Below are 26,970 nucleotides of genomic sequence, written 5' to 3'. Positions count from 1 at the left end.
TGTGTCTGTATTAATGTGGATGTGGGTGTGTAAATCCAGGAAGTAAACAGTCAGCAGCTTCAGCTGCCCACAGTTAAAATGGCTGCAGCCAGACTTAGTGGAGGGAGATTTCTGCATAATATTTGGCAAGTACAGAATCACAGTAAATATTAGTAGTTGGAGGGAAGCTTCAGAACGGCAAATATGTTTTTATTACAAATACTGTGAGCAGACTGCATTTCCTCTTTAGTATAGTAGAATATCATTGCACTGCACCTGTATTCTGAGTGCTTCAGCAGTATGACATCCGTCTGGGTCAAGTCCTGGCAGCTTCTGTCCCCGCCCGTCCACCTATCAGACTTGTTCCACGAAGCTCAGGAAGTGCTCCAAAACCCCCTCAGTTCTTTGCTAGAGGTTGTGAGTGGCTAAAAGACACAAAAACCAACCAGGGGTGACATCAGCACAACTCCCCTACCTGTCAAAGTACGGAGTAGGAGAAGCCAGAAGCTCCTAGTGTGCCCCCCTTTGTCCCAACCCTGGCTGGGAGGAAGGAATCCTCATGTGAGCTCCCTTCTCCTGTGTTGTGAAGTTGCACAACAAGTCCACCAAGCATCAGTATTGTTTGCTTGGGTTTCCTTGTTCTGCAGGCACAGGAGCGCAGCGCTGCCCTGGCAGGGAGTAGGGGAGGGAGGGGTTTACTAGGAGCTTCTGGCTTCTCCGTACTCCATGCTCCGCACTTTGACAGGTAGGGGAGCTGTACTGATGTCACCCCTGGTCGGTTTTTGTGTCTTTTAATCACTCACAGAACTGAGGGGGTTTTGGATCACTTCCTGAGCTCCGTGGAACAAGTCTGATAGGCAGGTGGGCGGGGACAGAAGCCGGCAGAAGAGTGGGAGAGAGAGCACAGCACTCACCGCTTCTGGCTCTCTCCTCCTCGGGCTGACAGGAGAAGTGATACCGCTGTTACTACTTCTGTCAGCGGTGGTGCCTCCCTCAATGCAGTGCCTGGGGCAGAAATGCCCCCCCCCTGCCCCTCCCTAGTTTCAGCCCTGCTTCTTCCCACTCCTTTTCGGATATGTAAACGTAATTATTTTATAGGTTTTTTTTTTCTTCTCTTGTAACTAGTTGTTTTGTTCTTTTCTACTATTGAATGATTACTTCTTTTATTTTTTATTGGTTTTCTTTTTTTTTTTTTTTACAACTCAAAATAACTACCATAAGTAAAATACAGTGTATCCAATTAATTGTAAGTTGCTGCATTATTCAGTTTGTGAACAGGAAACAGGAAAAAAAATTGTAGCTTTGGCATATTATTCCAAGCTAAAACCAGCAGAGAACGTCCACACAGTGCCAGTGCGTAGGCACCTTCTGTTCTTCTGGTCTCACAAAAATCAGGAGTTGTACATTATTATATCCTGCCCACTTCTAATTCTGCTCGCTGAAATATACTGATGGCATGATCGGAGGAGCCACAACTAGGAACAGGATGCCTGGTAGGCTAGTTTGTCACCACAAATATGTTGGTGGACTTGCAGCCACAGAGTCCTACAAAATGAATGATAAAGTTAGTTTAGGCAAAAGAGAGGTACAGAATGTCTACAGTAAGGTCCATATCAGCCTTTCTCAAACATGGTGCCATCTGAGGTCGTCAGGGGTGCTGCAGCATCGTGGTATAGAAGGGCATTCAGATCTGACCAAACTCCTGCTCATCGTACAGCATAGTATTTATGTGCAAAGCAGAGGAAGGGGGAGGCATCTTCCAGAGTCCTGAGCTCTCTGCCTCCCCCTACAGGGCAGTGCAGTACCCAGCAGTGAGTGCAGGTAGAGTCCTGCAGATTTTGTGTGTATAAATGTGTGTGTGTGTAAGTACGCATGTTTGTGGGTATATGCGTGATAGAGCTGCATGATTCTGGATAAAATAAGAATCACAATTTTTTTACTTAGAATAAAGATCGCGATTCTCTCATGATTCTCGGAGTAACATCATCTTTTACATTATACAACAAAAATTGGGCTAACTTTACTGTTTAGCTTTTTCAAATTCATTAAAGTGTATTTTTTCCCATAAAACTGCGTTTGAAAGACTTCTGCGCAAATGCAGTGCGACATAAAAGATTGCAACGATCGCCATTTTATTCTCTAGGGTCTCTGCTAAAAAATATATATATATGTTTGGGGGTCCGAAAAAGATTTAAGTGCCGGTTCACATTTGTGTGATCACAGAGATCGCATGTAATTCAAGCGCACTGCTCCTAAAAGTACATGCGATCTCTGTGCGGTGCAAATTCAGCCATACAGTTTGTATGGCTGAATTCGCACCGCAATCGCACTAAAAGACGCACAGGACCCTTTTTTTGGTCCGCTTCAGAATCGGACCGCATGGTGGTTCACACTAGTGCGATCTGATTCTGTGCAAACTGTCAGATCGCACTGCGATATGCGATCTGATCTGGGGGTGTCAATAACTTTTAATTGACAGCCCCAGCGTATCGCATATGGCAGTGTGAACTGCCAGGGGTGCGGAAGTGATGTGGGAATACGCTGTATATTCGCAGCGTTCCTGCATCGCAAAAATGTGAACCGCCACTTAGCCCCGGTTCACACTTGTGCTTGTGCGGGGTTCGCATGTAATGTCGGAGCGCACTGCTCCTTCATTACATGCGATCGGCTGTGCGGTGCGAGTTTAGCCATACAGTTTGTATGGCTAAATTCGCACCGCAGCCGCAGCAAACACGCACAGGGACCCTTTTTGGCAGCCGCATCAGGATCGGATCGCACAGCGGTTCACACTTGTGCGATCCCATCCTGTGCGAACTGCACGATCGCACTGCGATATGCGATCAAACTGGGGGTGTCGTTAAGATTACATTGACACCCCCAGCGTATCGCATATGGCAGTGTGAACTGCCGGGGGTGCGTGCGATGCGGGAACAGGCTGCGGATTCGCAGCCTTCCCACATCGCATAAATGTGAACCGAGGTTGAGTCTTTAAGAGGGTAAACTGCCCTCACTTACAGACAGAAATGAATTCCTTTGATTTAAAAGAACAAAAAGATACATTGTAAAACATTGTGTTTATAGTTATCTAGCAGCCTTAACAATGTTGATAAACATTTGCCAGGGCTCTTTTTTTTGACAGCTATGAGTGAGCAGAGAACAGCTCTGTAAGAATGGAAGAAATGCTGTTTTAAGATCATAAGGGGGGTGAATCGAGATTGCGATTTTTTAAGGAATAATCGTGCAGCTCTATTGTGTGAGTGTGTGTATGTTTATATGCATGCGTGAGAATGTACTGTATGTTCTTACATAACTTTTAGGCCTTGTGTACACTGGATGTTTTTGCAGCTACTTCTAGGGGCATCTGGCTTTTTTTTTTCCCTGCCTCTAAATGCCCCCCCCCCCCATGTTAGCCTATGTGTCCATGCACACATAGGCTTTTAGCAGCGTTTAGTGGCAGGAAAGTACCCCCACTGCCAGTGCATCCAGGAGCAGCAGGGATTTGACAAAAAAAAAAAAAACCTTGCGCTGATAAACGCATCGAAACACGCCTAAATGCTAGGCATGTTTAGCACTTGAGTGTTAATTCATTTTAATGGCTAGAATAAATTATTATTCTTTCCAATAAAATTAACTAATGCCAAAGCTCTTGACGCCTGTAAATGCCCTAAAAAATTTGTAAAAGTTTTAGACACTTTTACAAGTATTTGGCTTTTTTTGCTGCCAAACGCTGCGGCTAGGAGAAAAGGCTTCTTACTAGAGTGTGCAAAACTTCCTTATTCTTGACGCTTAATCCTGTATGATCAAAACTGCTTTTCTTTAGTGCCGGTTCACACTAGGGCGACCTGTGAGGCGACCTGGTCGTCTCACAGGTCGCAGCAGGTCGCCTCCCATAGGGAAGCTGCGGACCAGTTCTAATAGGAGCGACACAAGTTGCTCCGACCTAGAAAAAGGGTCCGGAGCTTCTTTGGGGCGACCCGGAGGCGACTGCCATAGACTTCAATGTTATGAAGTCCATGGCGGCCGCTCCGAGGTCGCGGCGCGCTGCTCGCACCGTGACCTCGGAGGTCGCGGTGCGAAGTAGCGTCGCTGCAGTGTGAACCGACGCTAAGTCTTCTTCACAATAGTGACAAGGACTGCTGCTCCTCTGAAAAGTGATCCATGCTCAAATTGCTTTTCAGAGTCATTGAACGGGTAGTGAGGGGGTGATCTGTCACCTCCTCAACGCCTGTTTCAACCTCCTAAATGCAGCATCAACGTGCCACAGCTGCATGCAATGCATGTGAATGAGCGATGGTTGCAACGCAGCCCCATTCACCTGGGGGTATACTTCCTGTTACGGCTACTGCATGTGTATAACCTCTGCAGCTAAAGAGGGAGAAATTGGTTATGTGTAAAAACATGGCTCAACTTCATGGTTTTACTGTCCCCCAACCTCACCTGTGAATGAGCTCTTGGTTCACATCTGTGCAGCTGCGTGCTGCATGTAGGGCAGCCAATTCATTTCAATGGGCTGCCTTACTTGCAGAAATGCATGGAAAGTTCTCTAAAGATGATGTGCGCTGTTACCCTCATCCCCTTGGCCAACACACAAACTACTAAGTCATGGCTCCTAACTGTCCCTGATTTTGAGGGACTGTCCCTGATTTAGAAAAAAGTCCCACTGTCCCACTGTCCCTCTCATTTGTCCCTTATTTTGGTCTGATCTATAAAGTTGTATATCAAATGCATTTTTTATCTCTCAAAAAGTGTTCCCAGTGCTATCCATTTTCAAAATTATAAAGTAATTAAAACAGTATAAAGGAATAGTAATGGAAAAAAAAAAAAAAAAAGTACTTGTGAGTTTAACATTTTTTTTTTAATAATTTTCCTTTAAGGGGGCGTGGCAGGGGGTGTGTCATATGCCTACATGCTTTTGTTAATATGTGTCCCTCGTTCCCATTTCAAAAAGTTGGGAGGTATGCTAACTGTGCACCACAGTTTTCAAAAAAGTTTAGAGTGTTTTTTTTTTAAAAAGTTTAAAGTAAATTTGCATTACAAAATACTTTGTTATTACAGTACTGTTGATGCATATTAGTTGCCTGAAGGCCCCTGCATGTTGGTTCTATTTTCAGTTAGGCCCCTTTCACACGGTCCGCATTCCGTTGCGGACCGTGCTCTGCTCAGCGGGGATCGATCCGCCGATCCCCGCTGAGCCGGCGGTTGACAGCTCCGTCTCCACACTGTGTGCAGAGAGGGAGGTGTCAGAGCCCCGCTTCTCTCTATGGGGAATCGGATGAGAGCGGACCGCCTGTCCCCTCTCATCCGATCCCATCCGATCCAATCCCCAGGACAGATGGAAAATAGGGTTTCCATCTGTCTGTAATTTCACGGACAGGATCGGATACGGATGGCAGCGGGTGTCAGCAGACATGTCACCGCTGACATCCGCTGCTCCATAGGGCTGAATGGGGCATCCGATCAGATCCGCCAAAAAAAATGACAGGTGGATCTGATCGGAACGCCCGTGTGAAAGAGCCCTAAGGTTCCTTTCACACGGGCTTTCCAATCAGGTCCGCCTGTCAGTTTTTCAGATGGACCTGATCGGATACTCCATGCACCCCTATGCAGCAACGGATGTCAGTGGTGACATGTCCACTGACACCCGCTGCTACCCGAACCGATCCTGTCTGTGAAATCCAGACAGATGGAAACCTTATTTTCCATCCCTCTGGAGGATCAGATCGGATAGGATTGGATGAAAACGGACTGAGCTATTGATATATATATATATATATGAAGCATAAAGCAAAGCATATAAAGCATTCTAGAGTGTTTAAGCATAAAACACACCCAACACCAGGGGCGTAACTCCAGGGGTTGCAGGGGTTGCAATTGCAACCGGGCCCCATGCTCCAGGGGGCCTATGTGGCTCCCCTGCACACCTGGATAGGAGGGGCGGCAGGGGCAGCATGTAGAGAAATCACTGTCCTACAATTAAAATACCAAAAAATAAAAACTACTGACACCAGTGTTTAGGGGGCCCTTCATGGTTTCTTGCACCGGGGCCCTGAAGGTTCTAGTTACGCCTCTGCCCAACACCAGAGGTACTTACTATGTGCTGTACAACCCGACTAAGGTAGCTATTTATTTTGGACTTCAGGTTTACTTTAAACCATCTCAATGAAAGCTGTGCCATGTGAGTACATTTTCACAACCTTTTTAATGCAGAGAAACCCTTGAAATAACCTTTCAGTCTCAAGTAACTCCTACAAATAATTTCTATATCTACAGCTCATAGTACATTAGAGTGGTGGCCACTGGGAAGATTGCTCATAATATTTGTGGTCACTGGGAATTATTCCCCCCCCCCCCCTTACAGATAGCTAAAAAACAATCATTGGCCTAAGTTGGAAGTTACCTGAGAGGCTGAAATTGTTCATTGCTAAAGGAACTCCTAGCAACCTCTGGAGGAACTCTAGAGCTCCATGGAACACTAGTTTAAGAAGGCTGCTCTGGAGGCATCATTGCTTGGCTCAGATCCTCAATTCTATCATATGCTTGATCTATTTATGACAAAAATCATAAAAAGTAAGTATGTATAAGTAGTAAAATTCTAAATAGGATCATTATAACCATTCAATACATACCATTATTGCTAAACCCATTAGTATAACAATCATTAAGAAATCAGCACATATGAGCATATAGTGCTGTGTAGAGTTTTGAAGAGTTGTTAAAGTAAAACTGAAGCCTCATCATTTTGCTGAATAATAAAATAGCACAGGTAAATTAAAAAATGTTCTGCCAAAAAGTGCAGAATTGCATTAGTACCTGTTTAAATTCACATCCTTGGTCTTCTTCCTTTCCATTACATAAACTGTGAGGAACATTCTTTTTTAATCTAATCTCAAGTCACCTGACCATAGTATTCGGGACTACATACTATATATGCATGTGTGCCCCTTCATTGATGACACTGCACTGAGAAGATGTAGGGCTTGTCTTCTGTTTGTCTTTCTATCAGGATACACGTGTCAGAGTAGGCAGCATCCTCACATCAGCATGTACTCTTTTTCCTGGGAGTGCTCAGAGAGGGGGCTCCATAGAACCCTGCTTGAGAAAAGAGTCACCCTAAAACCAGAAAGAGTGGCAGTGATGAGGGGGGGGGGGGGACTCGATAAAAATATAGGGTAGGCATGGTGTGAAACACAGCATGAAGGGGCAAACTCAGGGCTGCAAGAAACCATGGGGCCCCATACAGCCAACAGGGCCCCTACCCAAACAAATACAGTTTGCTATGCTTCCGTTATGAATGAGCCCAGTGAGTGATCAGTACCAATCACTCATTGTGTTCATTCAGGAAAGGAAGGGGTTGGTAAATATGACATATTTACTGGACTCTTCCCCCACTCTCCATCCTGAAGAATCCTATTGTGTGCTTGCACCTGCCAGAGCCTGGCGGTAAGGAGAGGAGGGGAGGCACACAGGGGAGCCTGGCAGGTGAAAACTTATGGTGCACAGGGAATTTGATCAGTGTGGTGGTGGGGGGGGGGGGGGATTACTGGAACCGATCCCCTGTATGGCTCTCTCTGCAGAAGCTGAAAGCCAGTAGGAGGGAGATGAGAAGAAGCCAGCTTTTAGCTGCTGCAGAGAGAGTCCTACAGGGATAACTTACCCCCCCCCCCTCCTCCTACTGCGCCGATCACCCTCCCTGTCCACACGGAATTCACCATGCTGCCTGGGCCCCCCTCCTGGCCTGGGCCCCGTACAGAAGGACTGGTGGTACCCCCTTATCTACGGCCCTGGGCATACTAACTAGCTCAAACTGCAAAGAAAAGAAAATTAAGGATTTAATATCAATTTACATTTATAACGTTTTGGAGAATTCTGAGGACTTTTGGACAAAACAAGAAGACATGTGCACGTGTTTAGTGTTTAAGTTTGGAGGACTTTGAACAAAACTAAAAGCCGCATAGTTCACAAAGTCACACAGTTAAAGCACATTAGTGTCTAAGTTTAGAGGAATTTTGTAAAAAAACAAGAAATCACACAATGAAAGTATTATATTCCTTCCAAGAGAAGGGAAATGGAAAACAGCAGACGTAAAACTTGTTTGTGAATTTTTTGGGCATTTTGCAATCCACTGTTAGAAAAAATCCAAGAAACTGTTGCAATACAATGTTTTTGGTGCTGATATCCTTAAAGTGATACTCAGCTTTTTAAAGCAATTTCAGAAGCTGATTTAATAATTTACCGAGTATACAGCTTCTTTATCTTTTAATTGTTGCTTGTGTTCCAGGTTAAAGCCTAAGGCCCCTTTCACACAGGCGGACCATTCAGATCCGCCTGTCTGTTTTTTTGGCGGATCTGAACGGTCCCCCCATGCATCTCTATGGGGGATCGGATGTCATCTGGACGGATGGAAACCGTATTTTCCATCCGACCAGCGGATCGGATGAGAACGGACCAACGGTCCGTTCCCATCCGATTTCCCCCATAGAAATGCATGGGGAACTGACAGCTGTGTCTCCGCACACAGCGCGGAGACACAGCTGTCATCCTCCTGCTCAGCGGGGGATCAGCGGTTCGATCCCCCGCTGAGAAAAACGGAATCCGTCCGACGGACGGATAGTGTGAAAGGAGCCTAAAGCAGCCCATAGATAATTATCTTTCCTTCCAGCACAGGTTGATGGAATGAAAACTGCTCAATTTCCTCACCAACACAGCCAATGTTGATCGAGAAATGCCTCCAGCAGCACTATTGTATCCTGGGGGGGGGGGGGGGGGAGCCTTCCTAGCCAGCAGAACACAATGATTACTGCTAGCAGCTATAGCCGACAGTAGTCACATGTAAAAGATCTGACAGGGTGATTGTACCCAAGTTGATCAATAGATTGACTTAAAATAAGCCTACCCATAGATGGATCGAATCTCAGCCTGTCCCCGCTGAACCAGCCAAATTTCGATCCATGTATGGCCGGCTTAAGGCTTTTTCTTTCAGAAAACAATTAGCGGTTATCTCCATCCAAACAAGCAAGGTAGATGGAGGAATCCTCCTCACTAAGACACTGCATTGTAACAGCGGGGACTCTCCCAGCTGTCAGAATACACTGATCAGCGCTGATTGGGAATAATTCTCCAACAAGCCCATTAAGCCCCTTTCACACATACGGACCATTCAGATCTGCCTGTCAGTTTTTCAGGTGGATCTGAACGGATGCCCCATGCATCTCTATGGGGCAGCGGGTGTCAGCGGAGACATGTCCGCTGACACCCGATCCGATCCTGTCCATCAAATCCGGACGGATGGAAACCCTATTTTCCATCCGCCTGGCGGATCGGATTGGATGAGAATGGACAGGCGGTCTGTTCTCATTCAATTCCCCCATAGAGGACAGCGGGGATCTGACACCTCCGTCTCCGCACACAGAGCGGAGACGGAGGTGTCATCCGCCTGCTCAGCGGGGATCGGCAGATCAATCCCCCGCTGAGAAAAACGGAGTCTGTCGGCGTAACGGACATGTGTGAAAGGGGCCTTAGACAAAAGTTGATCGTTTGAATGACTCTTGTTGGGTGAGAGCAGCCACACATGGATTGAAATTCAGCCAGTTCAGTATGGATCGACTTAAGAACAATCAGTCTTCCCATAGATGGATCATATCTCAGCCGGACCCTACTGAACCAGCCACATTTCAATCCAACTAGGGGCAGCTTTAAGTCTGTTTCCTTTACCTTAAATATTTATGTGATGTCATCCATCTGCCTCCCCATATCAGCCAATCAGAAGAAGCTGTGCATTCTTTTAAAAAAATTCTAGGCTTCTTTCGAATGGCTGAGAATCATTCAACACGATTGAATGTTTTCCCCGGCAGCAGATGGGAAGTTGCCCATGATGCTGCCGAAACAAATCACTGCATAATGTACTGGATGTAGCTGACGCTGCTTCTCTGATAATACTGCACTGACAGAGGCAAAATAACTGACATATGGAAATCATTTGTTTGGGCCACATTGGCGCATGTGAACTAGCTAAAGCGAAAGGAATCTTAGGCTTTAAACTGGTAACCATGATGGCTGCCCCTGGTTTCCTGTTTCAGAATGGCTCTCTTTTTTTTCAGCATGCTATCTAGCCACTCTTGCATGCAGGAACTGTGTCTCCCTACACTGTGTGCATCAAAAGAAACACACAGCCCCATAGTCTAGAATGGAAAGGCACTCCCTTCTCGAAGCTAAATGACTCCAGACTTCATTGCCCACTGTCACTCTTTCCTGTGAAACTAGAGGTTCAGGGAAGCGGCATGGAGACAGCAGAAGCCAGAAGTATTAAAAGCTGTAACCTTGTCCCCTGTAAAGTGTTGGGGTAAGAAATAGTTCACTGGGGAACGATTATTTATTTTTTTTCTCAATGTGCCAAGATAAAAAAAAGAAAGGTTTAATATTTTAATTTTACACTGTACATTGTAACATTTATATTGCGCATGGATCCCAAGTTTTGCTACTGTATACCTTAGACATAAACACACTGTAATAGCTCAGTGTTCATTTATATATGTACCTTGCTTATACAGCAGCCTGAATATAATTATTTTTTATATATACTGTGAAAAAAAGCATCATTCTAAAAAACACATGCACAGTGCTCTGGGTGTTACCAGTTCTATAGATATATAGATCTATTACTACCCATGGCAATATAGGGCTAACGTTGTAGTAGTAACAACTGTTCCCCCATACAATCTTTTATCTCACTAGCAGATGTTACTGCAACCGCTGCGAATTACAGATCACGACAGGGCAGACATCCCCATACATTGCTTACTATCATGTTACATATGCAGAAGGCAAAAGCTTATAAAGGGCCCCAATAATGGAGCAGATGCAGGGGGAGACACAGACCCCCCCATAGAAAAGTCTCACAGCATAATGTGCCAGTGTTGGCTCCCAGTATATACAGCACAATCTGCACCATTGACTATACTGTATACAGATAATTACACAGCACTGTGAAATCTGCATGAAAAGGATGACAATAGAAGATCTATACATCTGGAGCACGTCCATAGAACGATCCCAGCAAATATTATGGGTAGAGAAACATCTCCTCTAAATATGTATTTTTTTATTAATACAGAATGTAATTGATGTGAAGGATTTTCGGACCCCTGTGGTCAGATGAGCCCCTGGGCAGAGAATTAATCTTCTTAGGGGGGAGAGGCAGCAATGATTAGTTTGGTGTTGGCTGATCCCTAGCATTCAGATCCACATCAATCACGGCGACTCCTGTACTGGGAGGACTAGGTGGTCCCAGGAATATATCACAAGCATTGCTATTTAAACTGGTCTAGTATGGAGGACTGGTATGGAGGACAGATCTGCATAGGTGTGCTTTTGGGGGTGGGGGGGGGGGGGGGGTGGATGGGCAACACATGACATTTGATTGGTAAGTATTCACATAGATATAAAAAAAAAAAAAAAAAAATCCCAGTTATGTCAAATTTGACAGCTGTCAAGTGATGCCTGAAGCCATCTGAGGTTTATGAAATGATCATCCAGCCCTAGAACTGATGCCATGATCATTATTAGGGAGGTGATCTCAATAAGAAAACCTTTTTTTTTCTATACCATAGGAAGGAGCAGAGCTGACATGGGAGCCATGGTCACAAGGTGCGCATTAAAATGCTGGTCACAGCTAAGTCTTGGCTGATGAATGTGAGAGCTCCTCCACTCCTCTATACAGGGCACAGGCAGCACTGATCTCCTCCATCACACACCCGATCCTACATCTTCTGCCATAATGCTGCTCATCTGCCCTTGGAGAGATGAAGGGTGCCCCTCCACCCACCACGATCCCCATCATCATCATCATCACTATAGGTGTAACATGACTGAAGATGCTTTGCATTAAAAAAAAAAAAAAAAAAAAGAATCTCCTACCTTCCTGATGCAGCAGTGGACTGTGACTTGAGCTCGGAACACCTGGGAACCCCCTCCCCCTGCTCCGCTCCGCTTTGCCTGCAGTCCCAGCCCGGCCAGTCCTCTCTGCAGCTCGCCTCCCTCCCCGGGCTGTGATTGGAGCTGCTGAGGCTGAGCACACGGCTGACAGCTCACAGCGCCGCCGCTCATTGGCTGAGGGTGATGTCATTCCAAGCCCGGCTTGTGAAGGATGCTCCTGTACCCTGGCAGCTGCAGTGTGTCCGCAGTCTGGGCGCTCATGGAGGACTTCATGGGGGGCTACACACCGGTCACTGGGCCAGGAGACTCAGACACTGAGGAGGGGAGGGGGACAAGACCTGACACACTAATAGCGGGAGTTGTACGATTATAATGCTACCAGGAAGGAATAGTGGGGGCTGGAGGAGTATAGGGGACCATGGAAATGTGGGGGCTGGAGGGGTATAGGGGACCATGGAAATGTGGGGGCTGGAGGGGTATAGGGGACCATGGAAAAGGGGGGGCTGGAGGGATATAGGGGGACCATGGAAATGTGGGGGCTGGAGGGATATAGGGGGACCATGGAAATGTGGGGGCTGGAGGGGTATAGGGGGACCATGGAAATGTGGGGGCTGGAGGGGTATAGGGGACCATGGAAATGTGGGGGCTGGAGGGGTATAGGGGGACCATGGAAATGTGGGGGCTGGAGGGGTATAGGGGACCATGGGAATGTGGGGGCTGGAGAGGTATAGGGGGACCATGGAAATGTGGGGGCTGGAGGGGTATAGGGGACCATGGAAATGTGGGGGCTGGAGGGATATAGGGGGACCATGGAAATGTGGGGGCTGGAGGGGTATAGGGGACCATGGGGATGTGGGGGCTGGAGAGGTATAGGGGGACCATGGAAATGTGGGGGCTGGAGGGGTATAGGGGACCATGGGAATGTGGGGGCTGGAGGGGTATAGGGGGACCATGGAAATGTGGGGGCTGGAGGGATATATGGGGACCATTGAAATGTGGGGGCTGAAGGGGTATAGGGGGACCATAGGAATGTGGGGGCTGGAGGGGTATAGAGGGACCATGGAAATGTGGGGGCTGGAGGGATATAGGGGGACCATGGAAATGTGGGGGCTGGAGGGATATATGGGGACCATGGAAATGTGGGGGTTGGAGGGATATAAGGGAACCATGGAAATGTGGGGGCTGGAGGGGTATAGGGGGACCGTGGAAATGTGGGGGCTGGAGGGATATAGGGGGACCGTGGAAATGTGGGGGCTGGAGGGGTATAGGGGGACCTTGGAAATGTGGGGGCTGGAGGGATATAGGGGGACCATGGAAATGTGGGGGCTGGAGAGGTATAGGGGGACCATGGAAATGTGGGGGCTGGAGGGATATAGGGGGACCGTGGAAATGTGGGGGCTGGAGGGGTATAGGGGGACCATGGACATTTGGGGGCTGGAGGGATATATGGGGACCGTGGAAATGTGGGGGCTGGAGAGGTATAGGGGGACCATGGAAATGTGGGGGCTGGAGGGGTATAGGGGGACCATGGAAATGTGGGGGCTGGAGGGATATAGGGGGACCGTGGAAATGTGGGGGCTGGAGGGGTATAGGGGGACCATGGACATTTGGGGGCTGGAGGGATATAGGGGGACCATGGAAATGGGGGGGCTGGAGGGGTATAGGGGGACCATGGAAATGTGGGGGCTGGAGGGATATAGGGGGACCGTGGAAATGTGGGGGCTGGAGGGGTATAGGGGGACCATGGAAATGTGGGGGCTGGAGGGATATAGGGGGACCATGGACATTTGGGGGCTGGAGGGATATAGGGGGACCATGGAAATGTGGGGGCTGGAGGGGTATAGGGGGACCATGGACATTTGGGGGCTGGAGGGATATAGGGGGACCATGGAAATGTGGGGGCTGGAGAGGTATAGGGGACCATGGAAATGTGGGGGCTGGAGAGGTATAGGGGGACCATGGAAATGTGGGGGCTGGAGGGGTATAGGGGGAACATAGAAATGTGGGGGCTGGAGGGATATAAGGGGACCATGGAAATGTGAGAGTTGGAGGGGTATAGGGGGACCATGGACATTTGGGGGCTGGAGGGATATAGGGGGACCATGGAAATGTGGGGGCTGGAGAGGTATAGGGGGACCATGGAAATGTGGGGGCTGGAGAGGTATAGGGGGACCATGGAAATGTGGGGGCTGGAGGGGTATAGGGGGACCATGGAAATGTGGGGGCTGGAGGGGTATAGGGGGACCATGGAAAAGGGGGGGCTGGAGGGATATAGGGGGACCATGGAAATGTGGGGGCTGGAGGGATATAGGGGGACCATGGAAATGTGGGGGCTGGAGGGGTATAGGGGGACCATGGAAATGTGGGGGCTGGAGGGGTATAGGGGACCATGGAAATGTGGGGGCTGGAGGGGTATAGGGGGACCATGGAAATGTGGGGGCTGGAGGGGTATAGGGGACCATGGGAATGTGGGGGCTGGAGAGGTATAGGGGGACCATGGAAATGTGGGGGCTGGAGGGGTATAGGGGACCATGGAAATGTGGGGGCTGGAGAGATATAGGGGGACCATGGAAATGTGGGGGCTGGAGGGGTATAGGGGACCATGGGGATGTGGGGGCTGGAGAGGTATAGGGGGACCATGGAAATGTGGGGGCTGGAGGGGTATAGGGGACCATGGGAATGTGGGGGCTGGAGGGGTATAGGGGGACCATGGACATTTGGGGGCTGGAGGGATATAGGGGGACCGTGGAAATGTGGGGGCTGGAGAGGTATAGGGGGACCATGGAAATGTGGGGGCTGGAGGGGTATAGGGGGACCATGGAAATGTGGGGGCTGGAGGGGTATAGGGGGACCATGGAAATGTGGGGGCTGGAGGGATATAGGGGGACCATGGACATTTGGGGGCTGGAGGGATATAGGGGGACCATGGAAATGGGGGGGCTGGAGGGGTATAGGGGGACCATGGAAATGTGGGGGCTGGAGGGGTATAGGGGGACCATGGAAATGTGGGGGCTGGAGGGGTATAGGGGACCATGGAAATGTGGGGGCTGGAGGGGTATAGGGGGACCATGGAAATGTGGGGGCTGGAGGGGTATAGGGGACCATGGGAATGTGGGGGCTGGAGAGGTATAGGGGGACCATGGAAATGTGGGGGCTGGAGGGGTATAGGGGACCATGGAAATGTGGGGGCTGGAGAGATATAGGGGGACCATGGAAATGTGGGGGCTGGAGGGGTATAGGGGACCATGGGGATGTGGGGGCTGGAGAGGTATAGGGGGACCATGGAAATGTGGGGGCTGGAGGGGTATAGGGGACCATGGGAATGTGGGGGCTGGAGGGGTATAGAGGGACCATGGAAATGTGGGGGCTGGAGGGATATAGGGGGACCATGGAAATGTGGGGGCTGGAGGGATATAGGGGGACCATGGAAATGTGGGGGTTGGAGGGATATAAGGGAACCATGGAAATGTGGGGGCTGGAGGGGTATAGGGGGACCGTGGAAATGTGGGGGCTGGAGGGATATAGGGGGACCGTGGAAATGTGGGGGCTGGAGGGGTATAGGGGGACCATGGAAATGTGGGGGCTGGAGGGATATAGGGGGACCATGGAAATGTGGGGGCTGGAGAGGTATAGGGGGACCATGGAAATGTGGGGGCTGGAGGGATATAGGGGGACCGTGGAAATGTGGGGGCTGGAGGGGTATAGGGGGACCATGGACATTTGGGGGCTGGAGGGATATAGGGGGACCGTGGAAATGTGGGGGCTGGAGAGGTATAGGGGGACCATGGAAATGTGGGGGCTGGAGGGGTATAGGGGGACCATGGAAATGTGGGGGCTGGAGGGATATAGGGGGACCGTGGAAATGTGGGGGCTGGAGGGGTATAGGGGGACCATGGACATTTGGGGGCTGGAGGGATATAGGGGGACCATGGAAATGGGGGGGCTGGAGGGGTATAGGGGGACCATGGAAATGTGGGGGCTGGAGGGATATAGGGGGACCGTGGAAATGTGGGGGCTGGAGGGGTATAGGGGGACCATGGAAATGTGGGGGCTGGAGGGATATAGGGGGACCATGGACATTTGGGGGCTGGAGGGATATAGGGGGACCATGGAAATGGGGGGGCTGGAGGGGTATAGGGGGACCATGGAAATGTGGGGGCTGGAGGGATATAGGGGGACCGTGGAAATGTGGGGGCTGGAGGGGTATAGGGGGACCATGGAAATGTGGGGGCTGGAGGGATATAGGGGGACCATGGACATTTGGGGGCTGGAGGGATATAGGGGACCATGGAAATGTGGGGGCTGGAGGGGTATAGGGGGACCATGGACATTTGGGGGCTGGAGGGATATAGGGGGACCATGGAAATGTGGGGGCTGGAGAGGTATAGGGGGACCATGGAAATGTGGGGGCTGGAGAGGTATAGGGGGACCATGGAAATGTGGGGGCTGGAGGGGTAAAGGGGGAACATGGAAATGTGGGAGTTGGAGGGGTATAGGGGGACCATGGACATTTGGGGGCTGGAGGGATATAGGGGGACCATGGAAATGTGGGGGCTGGAGAGGTATAGGGGGACCATGGAAATGTGGGGGCTGGAGAGGTATAGGGGGACCATGGAAATGTGGGGGCTGGAGGGGTATAGGGGGAACATAGAAATGTGGGGGCTGGAGGGATATAAGGGGACCATGGAAATGTGGGAGTTGGATGGGTATAGAGGACCATGGACATGTGGGGGCTGGAGGGGTATAGGGGGACCATGGAAATGTGGGGGCTGGAGAGGTATAGGGAGATCATGGAAATGTGGGGGCTGGAGGGGTATAGGGGGACCATGGAAATGTGGGGGCTGGGGGGTTGGTGTACTAAAGGCAAATAGGCTGTTCACTCTGCAATATGTTTCCCATGAGCATAATGGCTGTGGTGAAATTGCACTATGAAAGAATACCCAGTTACGGTCAAGGAAAATTAAAAAAAAAAAAAAAAAAAAAGCATTTTTGATAGCGCATGATTGGATGATGGGCATCAGCAGAATTTGCCTCATTCACTAACCTGGGGGGGGGGGGGGGGATTTAATTCAATCTAAAAAGTTACTCTCCTGCGCTCAGGTGTTTGTATCGCCTACGGTCTTCCTGCCCTCTCAGGACCATGGGGGTCCGCAAGAACTAGAAATATAACAAACCAGAGAAGGGCGCACCCACCTAGTGCAATTCCATGAAACATTTATTTAAAGATAAAACAAAACGGTGTCATACATCATACTCACAAACGCATGGAATCAATACGCATGTCAAATTACATGTGTTTGTGAGTATGATGTATGACACCGTTTGTTTTATCTTTCAATTAATGTTTAATGGAATTGCACTAGGTCGGTGCGCCCTTCTCTTGTTTTTGTTATTTTTCTAGTGTCATTGCAAGATGCAACTTCCCTTGCAGAGTAAACATTTAATTTGCCTTTAGTGATCAACCCCACTAGTTTGCACACATTTGCAAATGCATGCGCAAGCTACAGAGCCCATCAAGGCACCCTAGTATTTTCTGAAGTCCAAATTCTAAATTTTGAGAGCCTCCACAGTAGAAGCACATGTATTATAATGCAAAGTGCAACTTCCCTTGTAGAGTGAACAGTCCATTTGCCTTTAGTAATCAACCCCACTGTTTTGCCAATGCAGGCCAGTGTCTATGCAAAACAAACCCAAAGAAATTCCCAGCTCAACTTACCGACCAGCCTGCTAACCAACCAAATTATCCTGTCTAACAGTATTAGTTAAAAACAAGGGTTTCGTTTGCACACATTTGCAAATAAATGCATAAGGTACAGAGCTCCATCAAGGCACACCAGTATTTTCTTTATTCCTAACTCTAAATTTTGAGAGCCTCCACAGTGGAAGCAAATGCATTATAATAGATAGGCAGAGGGCAGGTGAGCCTGGTGGGAGTCCACCCCTCCATTGCAAAGTGCAACTTCCCTTGTAGAATGAACAGTCCATTTGCCTTTAGTAATCAACCCCACTGTTTTGCCAATGCAGGCCAGTGTCTTTGCAAAGGAGCCCTCCTAACCCCCTAAGGCCCCTTTCACACGGGCTTTCCGATCCGGTCCGTCTGTCAGTTTTTCAGGCGCATCTGATCGGATGCTCCATGCAGCCCTATGGGGTGACATCTCCGCTGACATTCGCTGCTATCCGATCCGATCCTGTCCATGAAATCCGGACTGATGGAAACCCTATTTTCCATCCGTCTGAAGGATCGGATAGGATTGGATGAAAACGGACAGGCGGTCCGTTCTCTTCCGATCTCCCATAGAGGAGAGTGGGGATTTAACAGGTCTGTCTCTGCAAAGTAGGCAGAGATGGAGCTGTCATCCACCTGCTCAGCGGGAATCGGCAGATCGATCCCCGCTGAGCAAAACTGAGTCCATCAGGCGCACAGCTCTTGTGAAAGGACCCTTACACTAACCCTGCATCTGTGGTCAAAACATAAAATCATATGTCCATTTCCAATTATTTCTAGCCTACTATTTATCTGAGTGACCCCCTTGAACTTTGCGACCTTGTGGCACATTTCAGGCTTCAAACATAAAGATATAAAACTGTAATTTTTTGTGAAGAATCAACAACAAGTGGGACACAATCATGAAGTGGAACGAAATTTATTGAATATTTCAAACTTTTTTAACAAATAAAAAACTGAAAAATTGGCGTGCAAAATTATTCAGCCCCCTTAAGTTAATACTTTGTAGCGCCACCTTTTGCTGCAATTACAGCTGTAAGTCACTTGGGGTATGTCTCTATCAGTTTTGCACATCGAGAGACTGAAATTTTTGCCCATTCCTCCTTGCAAAACAGCTCGAGCTCAGTGAGGTTGGATGGAGAGCGTTTGTGAAAAGCAGTTTTCAGTTCTTTCCACAGATTCTCGATTGGATTCAGGTCTGGACTTTGACTTGGCCATTCTAACACCTGGATTTGTTTATTTGTGAACCAATCCATTGTAGATTTTGCTTTATGTTTTGGATCATTGTCTTGTTGGAAGACAAATCTCCGTCCCAGTCTCAGGTCTTTTGCAGACTCCATCAGGTTTTCTTCCAGAATGGTCCTGTATTTGGCTCCATCCATATTCCCATCAATTTTAACCATCTTATCTGTCCTTGCTGAAGAATAGGGATGATCGAACTTTTCAAAAGTTCGGTTCGGCCAGAACATCCGAACTTCCCAAAAGTTCGGCCCGGATTTCAGAACCCCATTGAAATCAATGGGACCCGAACTTCGGTAATCAAAAAACACAATTTTGAAGCCCTTTACTCAGTATTTAGTAGAAGCCCCCTGCTACGGAACAGGGCACCCCTGAGCAGGTACCTCCGTTGACAGACGCTCCTAGTGCTTCCCGAGGGCTCCAAGCACTCCACCAGACACCGTAAGCACTTCAGACTCCACGAACCGCCGCAGCTTGGTTAGGGTCTTGGCATCTCCTACCCACCCTGGACCAACGACAAGGCTCCAGGTTCCTGTGGGTGAACCTCTCTTTCCCCAGAGAGTGCAGCAGAATAAGCTCTTACACAAGCTCTTACAAGAGCTCAGTGATTCTCTAAGGGAGTATGGAAGACCATAGCAATCCCTGTAGCAGATTCCCCCAATAACGAGACAAAGCTCCGAGATGAGGGTAAAACAGGAACAACATTTATTGGAAGAACAGAGCACACTTTTATACAGAAATTGGAACATCCTTCCCCCAACAACCGCTTTCCCATTGGTCAATTGTAAAGTACTTGCAGTTCTCACTAAGGTCCTCTCCAGCATATGCAAATGAGGGCTTGAAAATGAGTCAACAGGGATTGGTCAGATAGCTTTGACCAATGCAAGGAGACAGAAGCCCCAGGGGGCAATCAATGTACACAATAGTCAGACACAGAACAATGGTTCCCTAACGAGCCCTCAATACACATTACTCTCAGTGTCAATAGACCGCCCGTCTCCTCAGAACTTCCTGTAATGCCCATATTAGGAGTTGGCTTCCTGTTCCTTACAGTTTACAGGAATACGTTTTAGCTTCCAGGAGAGGCAAGGCTCCATTAGCCACATGTTTAAAGAAACACAAAAAGACACAAAAATGCATAACTCCCAGTCTACTGAACAGAACCCCTACATTCAACCCATCCCCAGATAGCCTGGATCTGAGCGCTCAACATATCCAAACAGCGCTCAGATGCCACAAACACAGTCAAATTGCCATGGGGTTTACGTTTAGCCTGGGCTGATGAGAGGGTCCATAGTCATATTGCAGGAGGCGAGCAACCAGGCTTCTCCAACGCCCAGTGGCGAGATTGGTCTCGTCACACCCCCTTTTGATCTAATACAGCCAGGAGTCTTTTTGGGAAAGATGCAACAAGTCTTTCACACCTGGATTTGGGGATCCTCTGCCATTCCTCCTTGCAGATCCTCTCCAGTTCTGTCAGGTTGGATGGTAAACGTTGGTGGACAGCCATTTTTAGGTCTCTCCAGAGATGCTCAATTGGGTTTAAGTCAGGGCTCTGGCTGGGCCATTCAAGAACAGTCACGGAGTTGTTGTGAAGCCACTCCTTCGTTATTTTAGCTGTGTGCTTAGGGTCATTGTCTTGTTGGAAGGTAAACCTTCGGCCCAGTCTGAGGTCCAGAGCACTCTGGAGAAGGTTTTTGTCCAGGATATGCCTGTACTTGGCCGCATTCATCTTTCCCTCAATTGCAACCAGTCGTCCTGTCCCTGCAGCTGAAAAACACCCCCACAGCATGATGCTGCCACCACCATGCTTCACTGTTGGGACTGTATTGGACAGGTGATGAGCAGTGCCTGGTTTTCTCCACACATACCGCTTAGAATTAAGGCCAAAAAGTTCTATTTTGGTCTCATCAGACCAGAGAATCTTATTTCTCACCATCTTGGAGTCCTTCAGGTGTTTTTTAGCAAACTCCATGCGGGCTTTCATGTGTCTTACACTGAGGAGAGGCTTCCGTCGGGCCACTCTGCCATAAAGCCCCGACTGGTGGAGGGCTGCAGTGATGGTTGACTTTCTACAACTTTCTCCCATCTCCTGACTGCATCTCTGGAGCTTAGCCACAGTGATCTTTGGGTTCTTCTTTACCTCTCTCACCAAGGCTCTTCTCCCCCGATAGCTCAGTTTGGCCGGACGGCCAGCTCTAGGAAGGGTTCTGGTCGTCCCAAACGTCTTCCATTTGAGGATTATGGAGGCCACTGTGCTCTTAGGAACCTTAAGTGCAGCAGAAATCTTTTTGTAACCTTGGCCAGATCTGTGCCTTGCCACAATTCTGTCTCTGAGCTCTTCAGGCAGTTCCTTTGACCTCATGATTCTCATTTGCTCTGACATGCATTGTGATCTGGAAGGTCTTATATAGACAGGTGTGTGGCTTTCCTAATCAAGTCCAATCAGTATAATCAAACACAGCTGGACTCAAATGAAGGTGTAGAACCATCTCAAGGATGATCAGAAGAAATGGAAAGCACCTGAGTTAAATATATGAGTGTCACAGCAAAGGGTCTGAATACTTAGGACCATGTGATATTTCAGTTTTTCTTTTTTAATAAATCTGCAACAATGTCAACAATTCTGTGTTTTTCTGTCAGTATGGGGTGCTATGTGTACATTCATGAGGAAGAAGAATGAACTTACACAGGTTCAGATGTTTTGCCTGCCTCCAAAAACCCCAAAAAAATGCCTGCAACAACAAACCTGGGCGTTTTTTTGGGCATTTTTTTGGGTTCTTTGGAGGCAGGCAAAACATCTGAACTTCTGTATAGGGGTATATATACACACATACTTATATGTATTTTACACATACACATATATAGGTGTGATAGGAGCGTAACTATATTGGTGTTAATTATTTCATTAGCGCAAGTAGTGTTTTCTGCTCCTTTCACACCTATATATGTGCAGGTGTATATATACACAGACATGTGTGTGTATATATACCCCAATACACAAGTTTAGATGTCATGCCTGACTCCAAACTTGTCCTCAAAAAAGCCAAAAAGCAGGCTGACCGGCGAGAAGCCATATTAGTGCACCGAATGTGACTTAAGAGAAACTATCTTTTCTCTATAGCGGTCACCCTGATATGGAAGGGTTTGGTCACCCTGCCATAGCAGTCAGTGTCAGTTCACCCTACACTACATTACAGTCACCCTGGCACTTAACACTTTCCCTACAGAAACTAAATTTTTGCATCTAACTAAAGTGTAAAAGAGCACCCTAACTACACTAGATATCCCTTTCCTCACACTAATAAATGCTAAATGACACTTTTAAAGTAAAATTAACAGAACTGCTTCCACTCTCTTCCATGTCCCTGTATTACAATGCTAGGAATTTGGCAGAGGCTATCTTATATACTGGGGAGCGTATTCACTAATGATTGGCCTAGGGACCCCCTAGTCACTCCAATCACATTCCTAGCATTCTCCTGCCCCCTCAATTGGCTTTTACTAATGGTTCTGGTCCAATCACAGGCTTTTAAAGCCCATTTCCTGGCCCATTGCATTTTGGTTGGTTCTGGTTGCCGAATTCCGAACTTTTTCAGCAAAAAGTTCTAAATTCGGCCGAACCTCGAACAGTCAATGACCCGAACCATTCGATCATCCCTACTGAAGAACAGCAGGCCCAAACCATGATGCTGCCACCACCATGTTTGACAGTGGGGATGGTGTGTTCAGGGTGATGAGCTGTGTTGCTTTTACGCCAAACATAACGTTTTGCATTGTTGCCAAAAAGTTCGATTTTGGTTTCATCTGACCAGAGCACCTTCTTCCACATGTTTGGTGTGTCTCTCAGGTGGCTTGTGGCAAACTTTAAATTACACTTTTTATGGATATCTTTAAAAAAAGGCTTTCTTCTTGCCACTCTTCCATAAAGGCCAGATTTGTGCAGTATACGACTGATTGTTGTCCTATGGACAGAGTCTCCCACCTCAGCTGTAGATCTCTGCCGTTCATCCAGAGTGATCATGGGCCTCTGGGCTGCATCTCTGATCAGTCTTCTCCTTGTATGAGCTGAAAGTTTAGAGGGACGGCCAGGTCTTTGTAGATTTGCAGTGGTCTGATACTCCTTCCATTTCAATATTATCGCTTGCACAGTGCTCCTTGGGATGTTTAAAGCTTGGGAAATCTTTTTGTACCCAAATCCGGCTTTAAACTTCTCCACAACAGTATCTCGGACCTGCCTGGTGTGTTCCTCGTTCTTCATGATGCTCTCTGCGCTTTAAACGGACCTCTGAGACTATCACAGTGCAGGTGCATTTATACGGAGACTTGATTACACACAGGTGGATTCTATTTATCATCATTAGTCATTTAGGTCAACATTGGATCATTCAGAGATCCTCACTGAACTTCTGGAGAGAGTTTGCTGCACTGAAAGTAAAGGGGCTGAATAATTTTGCACGCCCAATTTTTCAGTTTTTATTTGTTAACAAAGTTTGAAATATCCAATAAATTTCGTTCCACTTCATGATTGTGTCCCACTTGTTGTTGATTCTTCACAAAAAAATACAGTTTTATATCTTTATGTTTGAAGCCTGAAATGTGGCAAAAGGTCGCAAAGTTCAAGGGGGCCGATTACTTTCGCAAGGCACTGTATTAAGTTGTCCTTAAATTTCATCCCAAAAGCATCCCCGCAGCAGCTGGGGGGAGAGGAGAGAAGCCAGCAGAACTGCAGGGCAGGGGGCCAACATGGGGGAAGCCCAGGCAGTAGGGGGAATCGGCACTACAGGTAGTAATTAGGGTGTGCCCAGGCACACCTGGCACGCCACCTGCGCACACCTTTGAAAGTAGTGCATGCACTACTTTTGGTGCTGTCCAGCGTTATTTCAGCTTATTTAAATGAATGGGCTGAAATTGCACTGCACCAGGATCGAATGTGAATCATACAGCAATGCATAGCGTGTTCCTGTGCAATTCATGGTGTGAACCGTCCCTTAGAGAACACAGGAAGGCAACATTTACCAATGCATAGAGACATACAGTAGATACAGACACTGATTTGTTGATCTATTTAGTGCTGTATTATTATGCGTTAACACATTGTTAAAATAGCCTTGTTTTATTATAATATATTCAACATTTACCAATGCATAGAGACATACAGTAGATACAGACACTGATTTGTTGATCTATTTAGTGCTGTATTATTATACGTTAACACATTGTTAAAATAGCCTTGTTTTATTATAATATATTTAACAGAAACAGTACAAAGGGAATATATAATAATAAATTATATGCAACACCAATAACTCTGATGCAAGCTGAGCAATAAGGCTCCATGCACACTAGCGATTTTATAGCCTCAAAAGAATGCTAGAAAAGAATGTTGGATAAAAATTGCTGATAATAAAATTTTTGTGCCAACTTCTAATAGCTTTTTAGGAGCATTTAGGAGCATTAGCTTTTTTATAGTACATGAAGAAAAAAATAAAAAATAAAAGTTTAAAAAAAGCTGTTAGCAGCGTTTTAGTAGCGTTTAGGAGCATTCTGTATTTTTTTCTGCTGGAAAAAAACGCTCCAAAAAATAATTTTTTTACTGCTCCTAGACGCTGAGGCTCAAAAATATGCTAATAGCCTAATATAGTGTGCATGGATACATAAGATAACACTATTTAGCTTCTAGGAGTTTTGGCCATACTTCTCCTTTAAATGCTCATCTAGGGAAACATTTAAAAATGGTTTTACTAACCTTGTCTCTTAGCTGGTCCTCTCTTCTCCCCTCTGACATTCTGGCTTATTGGTGGGCCTGCAGTTTTTGTACTTACAATGCAGGACTGCTACACTGTACGCACTGTCAGAATGGCTGCGACCAATGGATCTGTGATGGGAAGCAACTTCGGGGGAATAATCATTCACCTGGGAGGAAACCTGTGAGTGAGGGATAAGATAAAAGGAAATTCATTTTAATGTTTCCATGGACAAAAAATTACAAAGTAACCCTTGCAATGTGGTCAGAGTAACCTTAGATTTTCAGCTGTACCACGCTAATGTCATTTAAAAAATAATGTTCAATATTTTTAAGTCTGCAGTTTTATTTAGAAAAATACTTGCTGGTCTTGCCATGAAGGTCTTTGTTCAGGTAGCTTCATAGAGTGTCAATGCTCTGTTCTTGTCTGATAATTATGCTTCTGTGTTGTCACCTACTTACATGGACTTCCTGTGGAGCTGACTTCCAATAAAGCCACTATTGTCACCATTAGGAAACCCACCCTGAGAAAGGCTGTACCGCTATCCCTAAAGTGAATGCGTATAGATAGGAAGGGATTACAGAAAAAACTGCAGTAGCTTAATTGTACTGAAAAAAAAAGTATTGTGAAAACAAATATTTTATTTATAAAAATGGCAATTGTTTTTGAGAGTGCTTAAATTTACATGTACTTGAAGTAGACTTGCAAAGGAAGTGTGAAAGTGTATATGTAAATAAAGCCTCTACTTTGTTACTTTCAAATGCATTATTATTCTCATTTGCAATCACCTGTTTTCATTTTCTGTCTTTTGTTTTTAAGCATGTCATTAAAGAGGATTTATGTATCAAGATACTGACATAATCTTTTTACAATAAGAGCCAGGCTAATGGAGCTGTAAATGCTCTTCTGAATAAATCATACATAGTTACGTTGAATAAAGACAATAGTCCACCCAGTTCAACCTGTGTAGGTGTGTGTGGACGTAATCATTTCCCATACCCCTGAATGTTTTGATCCTTGAGATGTACGTCCAGGAGTCTTTTAAAAGTAGCCATACTCCCTGCAGTTACTACCACGTGTGGTAGAGAATTCCACAATCTTGTAGCCCTTACTGTAAAAAACCCTCTGCGTAGCCTAAGGTTAAATCTCTTCTCCTCTAATCGCATTGTATGGCCTCGTGTCCTCATGCATTTGTTGCGACTGAACATATTTTTTTTCTATGCTGAGATCACCATTGAGGTATTTGTAAATCGCTATCATGTCCCCTCTCAGGCGTCTCGTTTCCAGGGAGAATAAATCAAGTGCATGTAAGCGCTCTTCATAATTAAGGTCCTCCAATCCCCTAATCAGTTTAGTTGCCCTCCTCTGGACTCTCTCCAGCTCCAACACATCCCTTCTGAGGATTGGCGACCAGAACTGGACAGAATACTCCAGATGCGGTCGGAGCAGAGTTTTATAAAGTGAAAGGATTATAGTCTTATCTCTGGAATACATCCCGTTCCTTATGCATGCTAATATTCTGCCGGCTTTGGCAGCTGCAGCTTGACATTGCATGCTATTGCTAAGTCTATCTTCCAAAAAGACTCTCAGATCTTTCTCCATTTTTGATTTCCCCAGGGGTTCCCCCCCCCCAAAGTGTATTGGGCGTTTATGTTTTTAGTCCACAAGTGCAATACCTTACACTTCTCCACATTAAGAGTCGGTTCACACTAAGGCGACACGACTCCTTACTACTTCGGGGGCAACTTGTGCATTACCATGCACCACGACTTCGGAGCGACTTGCAGGGACTTCACATTATGAAAGTCTATGCAAGTCGCTCCGAGGTCGCCCCAAAGTAGTACAGGACCCTTTTTCTAAGTCGGAGCAACTTGTGTCGCTCCTATTAGAACGGGTCCTGTAGCGGTTAATGGACCGCGAGGGAGCGCGACTTGTCAGGCTGACAAGTCGCCTGACAGGTCGCGGCAGTGTGGACCGGCTCTAAACCTCATTTGCCATGTAGTTGCCCACTCTGTTATGGAATGGCAGGAAGGATGCTATGATTTAAATATTAAATAACTAACAACTATAAATAAATAATAAAATTAGGCACAACAGACACTTGAGTTGGCAAAATAAGGCCGCGGCCGTTTATTACTGGTTTAAGGACAATAAATAAATATATCAAATTAAATAACATCACAAACAACTCAGTCATCACAACTCGGGTCGTATCAACCACATAACATATTTAAAAAAATGTATCCATCAATTACATCAGAAATAACATTGTCCCCCTCAAAATATAGAGGTGACATCACCACATAATAATTATGGCCGCAACAAACAAAAGGGAGGGAGGAAGGGAGG

General features: G+C 46.9%; 1 protein-coding gene across 1 annotated transcript in view; it reads right to left on the bottom strand.

The window, feature by feature from the left end:
• Nucleotides 1-12,033, bottom strand: part of CNTN1 (contactin 1) — a 279,141-nt gene extending 267,108 nt beyond the window's left edge. The window contains exon 1 of the mRNA XM_082252863.1: nt 11,893-12,033. The gene's annotated coding sequence lies outside the window, so the exon portion shown is untranslated. The remainder of the gene's footprint in view (nt 1-11,892) is intronic.
• Between the last annotated feature and the right edge of the window lie 14,937 nt (nt 12,034-26,970).

This window comes from Pelophylax lessonae, assembly GCF_965119305.1.
Source record: "Pelophylax lessonae genome assembly, chromosome: 4".
NCBI lineage: Eukaryota > Metazoa > Chordata > Amphibia > Anura > Ranidae > Pelophylax > Pelophylax lessonae.
This window is presented reverse-complemented; position numbering and strand designations above follow the sequence as displayed.